The sequence below is a fragment of the Strix uralensis genome, chromosome 4 (assembly GCF_047716275.1).
Source record: "Strix uralensis isolate ZFMK-TIS-50842 chromosome 4, bStrUra1, whole genome shotgun sequence".
Lineage (NCBI taxonomy): Eukaryota > Metazoa > Chordata > Aves > Strigiformes > Strigidae > Strix > Strix uralensis.
The window spans coordinates 53,645,068-53,651,853 of record NC_133975.1 but is presented as its reverse complement, the minus strand read 5'-3'; the positions used below and the strand labels follow the sequence as shown (position 1 = coordinate 53,651,853).

At 40.2% G+C, this 6,786-nt stretch overlaps 1 protein-coding gene across 1 annotated transcript in view; it reads left to right on the top strand.

Annotated features, from left to right (window-relative positions):
- Nucleotides 1–429: 429 nt before the first annotated feature.
- HPGDS (hematopoietic prostaglandin D synthase) overlaps nucleotides 430–6,786 on the top strand; it is a 30,621-nt gene continuing 24,264 nt past the window's right edge. Inside the window, exon 1 of the mRNA XM_074866762.1 lies at nucleotides 430–503. The gene's annotated coding sequence lies outside the window, so the exon portion shown is untranslated. The remainder of the gene's footprint in view (nucleotides 504–6,786) is intronic.

Below are 6,786 nucleotides of genomic sequence, written 5' to 3'. Positions count from 1 at the left end.
TTTTATTTCTGACTGTTTTAATGAGATTGTAGCTCTTTAAGGCATTGTTGTGTAATTAGATCAGATACTGTAGAGCTTCACATTAGTTAGAAATCATCTAAGACGACAGACATTTCTTGGCCTGCTCTACACTTTTTACATTTTAAAAAAACATCCATCATCTGACTCAGCTCCCCGGTGTCTATTTTTTTTATTATCTTTTTTTAAATGGCCCTTCAGAATATTTCTTGCCCTTGAACACAAGCTGAAAAACTCCAGTACCCAATTTGCTGTACTAGTCCAAAAAGTCACAAAGCTTGATTGTTATGTGAGGGAATGATGCATTTGCTTTGTGTGTGCCTGTGTGTGTGAGAGGGGAGAGAGAGAGTCAGTCATGATGGCATACTTGTCACGGGGAGTGGTTTGCATATTAATAAACAGTATATATGAGGCTTTTGCACTGAGGCCAGCACTCGGAGGGACTTCTGTGCACTGAGGAAGGGACCACGTATCACTGCACCAGAGTGAGTTCTGTTTCAGCTTTGCTTGCTGCCACAGTCTGTCTCCTCTCTTTCCCCTTTCCTCTTCTAATCTTATTCTGCCCTCCCTAGGAATACTGTTAGACCAGCTGCGTGGGGACAAGTCTCATCAAATTATGCTACATGTAGAGCAAGTACTGAGAATATTTCATTTTTAGAATTTTGTTAGGTTTATTCAACATGAGTCTCTGACTAGTGCTACTGGCATAGCGAGGGATAACCATGAGCTCTACACAGCGGTTGCAAGTGTAACTCAAGTTCCCCATCTGTATGCCTTCCTTGCTACTTACAGGCATCTTTAAACTGTCTGCTGTACTTAAGACATCTGTACAGTCACAGGCACTACTACAGTCAGACTTCAGAAATTATGAACTGCTTTTCTAGAGGCAAAAAGGCAGATCACCAGCCTGTTGTTACAGCAAGCCCCCATTTCTCACCAGTGCCTGATGTTATCAGTACTGAGCTACTTTGATAATCAGGGTATGTGTCAGAGAGACACTTTCCAAAGAAAAAACAACCTCATCAGCATAGCAGCAAAAAGTTGGTGTGGGGAAGCTCCTGGTATTCTGCAGGGAGTTTTCAGTAAGTGAAAAAACATTTCAAAGCAATATTCTATTAGACGTAAAGGCTGATTTATATGCCTTCAATTACATAACAAAGCCAAATTCCAGGCTAATGTCAGAGGAATTAGATCAATATTAAGCAGCACGAACCAACTCCTCCAGGTCATTTTTCTGCACTATTCTCCATTTTCCAAATTCCTGTCTTCTGGTTCACCAATGGAACAACACACTTGTCCTAATTCCCACCATTATTCTACAGAGGAATACCTCCTGCATCTGCTTCCACTCGCTCGATTTTGCTCCTTATCAAAACTCACAGGGTTTTTTTGCTGTTGGTTTTTGTCTTTTACTTCAAAATGTTACTCTGAATAGCTGTTCAGGATTTTTTTTCTTTAAATTCTAACTGCCGTCATTTGCCTGTAATCCTCCTGCACACATTTCCTCTGTTAAAAGCCATCCTTTATTCACTGCTCCTTTCAAACTATCCAAGAAAACAAATTGTAGCTATAAAGTATTTTTCCTGGACTTCTATGCTCCTTAGAATTGTTTGTAAACACTGGGACTTTCATACTGAAAAGTGACAACTTTTGTAAAAAAAAAAAAAAAAAAATTAGACACAGAGGTCTTTGTAAGTTCACTTTTGTTTATTCTTTTGTTTTCTTTAATCCAAAATAGAATCCACCTCTCCCTAAAAATGTGTACATAGTGTGAATTACTCTCTGCCGTAGAAGCACACACACCCAGACACACAATCAAATCTATTTGGATAGAAATAAGACTGAAGCTCTCCAAATTTTAAACAGAAAATATATATGAAGTAATTCTTAAAGTTCTGGGTTTGTGCACATGAAAGCACGTTAGTCAGTTGTCTTCAGTGCAGCACACTCCTGTGTCACCAATGAACATCCTCTGCTGCTCTAAGGGTTTGCTCTTAAGATTTCTGGTTGCTGTCTGCCATACACAAACTTATTCTAAGCAGTTGGGAAGTAGAAGTAATTGAAAACGGTACTCACTTTCAAAATGCCTTTGATCAAAACCTCACCAGCAAGTAATTACACTATCTAGGAGCCACTGATGGCTATGCTTATTCACATCAGCTGAAGACTTATGATACACGCTGCAAATTTCAAACAGGTGAATTTTTCACCCTTTTGCCAGTTAGTCCAAGAGGAGGGAGGAAAAAAGAAGGAAAGAAAAAAAGAATCTGCCAAATTCAGCATATATGTTTTAAAGTGCCATCATTTTGAAGATCCTCAGTTATCTGGAGTCAATCTGCTAAAACACTCATAAAATAAGCTACAACAATGAACTGAAAAAAATTAAATGCTTAATTTTGCACCTCTTTAGAAGTAACACAAAATGCTGCTGGTATGACTCTGTAAAGCATGAGCGTGGGATAGGAGAGAAAACAAGGACATTCAGCAATACCAGACACATCTATGCTTTGGATTTGGTTAGTAGATGGCAAAAGGAGAAACAAAACAAAGAAAAGTTTGGTTTGGATGGAAAAAAGGATGGTTTGAACAGTCTCACAGTCTTTCTTTAGTTGATGCCTGACAACAGCAAAGAACGAATGTGGGACATCAGTCTCTGTAACTGTATGCCTCGGTAAACAAGCATTTTTTTTTTTGTGCCAGGGTACTCTGGGGCAGAGCAAGGAACCAGCAGCAATGGGCACTGCCCCAAAGCCAGACTCTGCCTGGTGTTTCCATGAACAAAGGTGAAATCAGCTGTAAACTGCTGCTCAGAAAATAGTTTCTTCTTAAGTGTAGGGACACATAGGTTAGGGGTTTACATACTGAGCGGTTTGTGACCATAACTCATGGGGTCTTGGACGTTTACTGCTCACAGACAAGTCTAGGTGGTCCCCAAGCTTCTGGCCAGGTGTTGCGTGGGGCTGTAGGTCCACCGTTGCCAGTGCTGGTCCTCTCAAGAAGATTGGTGATGTCCAAAGAGCGCTTTAGCGAGGTCCTGGGTCTTCTCAGGCCCATCTGGCTGTGAATATGGTTTCAAAAATCTGAAAATACAAGAGATCTGTGCCCCAGCCCACTGTGTTCATGCCTCCTGGGCAGGGTGGTATGTGCCAGGCACCCCAGGGCAGAGCAGGAGGACACCAGGAATTTGTGACCAGGAGACCTGGTAGGCGGTGCTGAAGAACTCTGCAAAGTGAATAAAACCTTGCCTAGTCTCACCCATGCTGGCTACAGGGAACATATATTTTGCTGAAAAACCTACCTAATTATTTCTCTTTCATGCCTGTAATTTTGTTTATTTTTGACAAGTTGTACAGTGGATTCACAACATGTGACAGCTCAAGAGCAAAGTAGTTTAGACTAGCAGAGGGAAGGATTTGGTGTTTGTACTCCCCCTTGTACATATACACACACACACACGTGGCTGGAATAGGAAAAAAAGCTCATTTTTTGACATCCAAGGAAAGATGCTAGGTGGCCAAGACAGTTGTTATACAAATTACTGTGTTGGACATGCTTGCAAGTTCAGGAAATGGACATAAAATCATCCTGGCAAAAACAGCAAAAACTGCCTTTGGAGAGCTGACTAAACCACTTAACACACAGCAACATGACTCACAACTGTGCTCTTTGCTTTGTAGGGATATTGTGAGGGGGTGCTGATTTATCTGAAGACTACAGAGACAGATGCAAGGCATGAATTTTACAGGAATGTCTGGTGTTGGCAAGAATTATGATTATTTAGGCTTTTGCTTTACCACAACGCTTCAGGGAATTCTTAAAACATCTGATGAGGAAATAAAAGACTTAAATAGCCTCTCCTGAGAAATTATCTTAACCACTCCTTAGTCTGCATCTTTCCTGAGACCTCTCCTCTTGCAATGTTATTTACCAGTATTTTATGGTCTCAGGTGTGCAATTTATTCATTTGAAGTTCATTACAGCTTAGGAGGCGGCACAAAACAATTTTGAAAGTTATTTACATAAAACTGGGGCCAAATAGCTGCAAATCAAAAAACTGAGGATCAGACAGAAACCAAAGTCATCACAGATGCTCAGGCCCTAAACCAAGGAGCCTGGCACATGAGGCAGAAGGAGCAGCATGCTGTTGAGGCAGCCCAGCAAAGCCCTGTCCATCACTGCCTCTGTCTCCTCGTACCTGCTGACATGTAAGCACTGCCTCACCTACTTCAGTTAAAATGAATGGGGTGAACATCAAATATCTGAATTCTTACTGTTTTGAATGAAGTTGCCTGAGGGGTAGTCACATGAAGAGCAGCAGCTGTGAAGTCAAGTTGGAGAAACCCAGTGGATCCTGGTGTTCTCCTTCAACAGTCTTGACAGAAACCACCCATTCACTGTCCAGTCACATTGGACTCTCACCTTCAAAAAAACATCTCAGAATAAGTATTTTTCTAATCCTCCTCTTTCACCGAGATGTGTTTTTTCCTGTGTTCTTGAAGTATTTTTCTAGATCTCCAATTTCCCACATCAGCAAACCAAGCCTAGAGCTTCCTTAGATAATTGCTTTAGGCTCTCCTGCAGTTTCTTTTTTAAACCCACACATTGACAGATCAGGCCCTTGCTCACACAGCAGAGCTTTACTTATCAGATCACTTAACATACTCGTATCAGTAGTACTCCTCAGTAATCCCACAGCTATGTCTTAAAATCTCTTCTCATGTTAGGGGCTAACTACCACCACAGGTTGCAAATAACCAGCACACTGGTTAAAGACATGCCAAATCCCACCAAAAAAAGAAAAAAAAAAAAAAAATGTGCTTTAAGTCATGCATTTATCTAATCTTGAAAATCATGCTAAGAAGTATCAGGCCACAACCACTACATTTGGGATTTGTTATTTCAAAACTCAACTCTACATCAAATTGCATAAACATTTACTTCAGATGATTTGTGTATTAAACAGAAAAGAGTGTGCAGATTTTTTCTCTTTTCCCTCCAAGGTTCAGATTGCTATCTGGCATAGAAAAAGAAGGCATCAAATTAAAATGTTTATTTTCTATAACTGGGGCAGAGCAGGAAAAGAGACCATTGCTTTTCAGAAAGAGAGTTTATGTCAGACTGAGAGCTGACAGGAATTAGATAGAATTACTTAAAGCTTTTCATTTTATTCTCTGTCAAAACACAGACTGCTGTGGAAATCTTTCATTGGAAAATTTGCAGTCTTCCATTAATCTGCCAATATTCTCCAATCCTTCTCCCTCAAAAGGGGGCAGAAATTTTCTTATTTTCTTCACTAAAAAAAGAAACAACAAACACATCTTTTGGCAGAAAAAACCACAAAGGAACAAATCATTACTATTTTTAGTTTTCAAAGGCTGAAAATCTTAATCCTCCAATATTTTTTGACTCTGTGTTAAAAGCAAGAGAAGTTTATGCTCGAGAAGAGGAAAATGAGCATTTTTCCTTTTCACTCTGCAATAAGAGAGGGCCATCCCAATTCTTCAGTTCTCTATTTGCTAATGGGAATCCCAAAGTCATTAGCTTCCCCATTCAGGGAGTACATCACGTAAGATACCTACCATACCCCTCAGATTTTTCCATGGAAATAGAAAAGTTGTTTGTCTTAGTGTTACTTACCTCTGGATAAACAGCTTGGATTAAGCCAGTGCCTTTGCCAGGCAGAGTTGCCAACCTTCCTCACAAGCAAGGAGTCAGAAGGGGACCAACAGCCACCCCAAGGATGATTCTTGCTGGCACAGACGGATTTCTCACCAACAAACTGTTTTCTCTCCAAAAAGGGCAAATACATCACTATTTCTGTTTGTACTTTCAGCTCTGAATTTAGACATGAAATATAAACACAGAGAGTCTTTAGAGAGAATAATTTTTCATCTGAGGGAAAAAATTTAAGGCATTCCTGCAGCAACCAATTTGATCAGCAACTGGGAGAGCTGCACCATGCACTGCAGACAGGGCAAAGTTGCTTTCCAGCTGGCTCCTGCCCTTTCGGCATTGCTCAAGCAGGAGAAGGTAACCAAGCACACCTTTCCCCAAACCTTTTTGACCTTTATGTTAGGTTGGTTAAATGAAAAGGAAGAAATACTGGACACGGACATTTTATCTTTCCTATCTTGCTAAAACTGCAAAGTGCATTTTATAAAGTTACAGCTGTGGAAGCTTTTCTTTACTTGCCTTCTACAGTAACTATTTAAGTCTTGTCTCCCTGGTTCCTTCCCCTGAAATTTAAAAAATGAAGGCAGGAAGACTCACTTGGACAGGGAAACATATTGAGGAAGGAGAAAGCTGCTTTAATACTTGGCTCTCCAGTTACAGGGATGAGGAATTCACATAGGAATTCATAGACAGACAAAACTGAACTTAATATTCGTAATGTTTCTCAGGTGAAATAAGGCAGAGTAAGTCTCTTGCCTGGTTAAAAATCTTTTTTTGTGCTCCATAAAGTAATACAACTCTCCCCAGCCCCTAAGGGTCAGAACCAAAAATCTATGCTTTGTATTTGGATAGGTCACTCCTGAGATAATAGCCTAAGAAAAAATTTTCCTTTAATGTGTAAAGACTCTTTTGTTTTTATATACAAAGAAAAAACCCCATAGACCCAGCCAGCTTCTCTACTTCCCCTTTCTAAACTGAGTTTCCTAATTGACATTAGCACTACAGGGCCCTGAGACTGGGTGTAAGGAAGAGAAGGAATCATTGAAATAACTCTGAAATCCCAGTGTTACCATTAATGGAAAGTGTTCAGCTGAT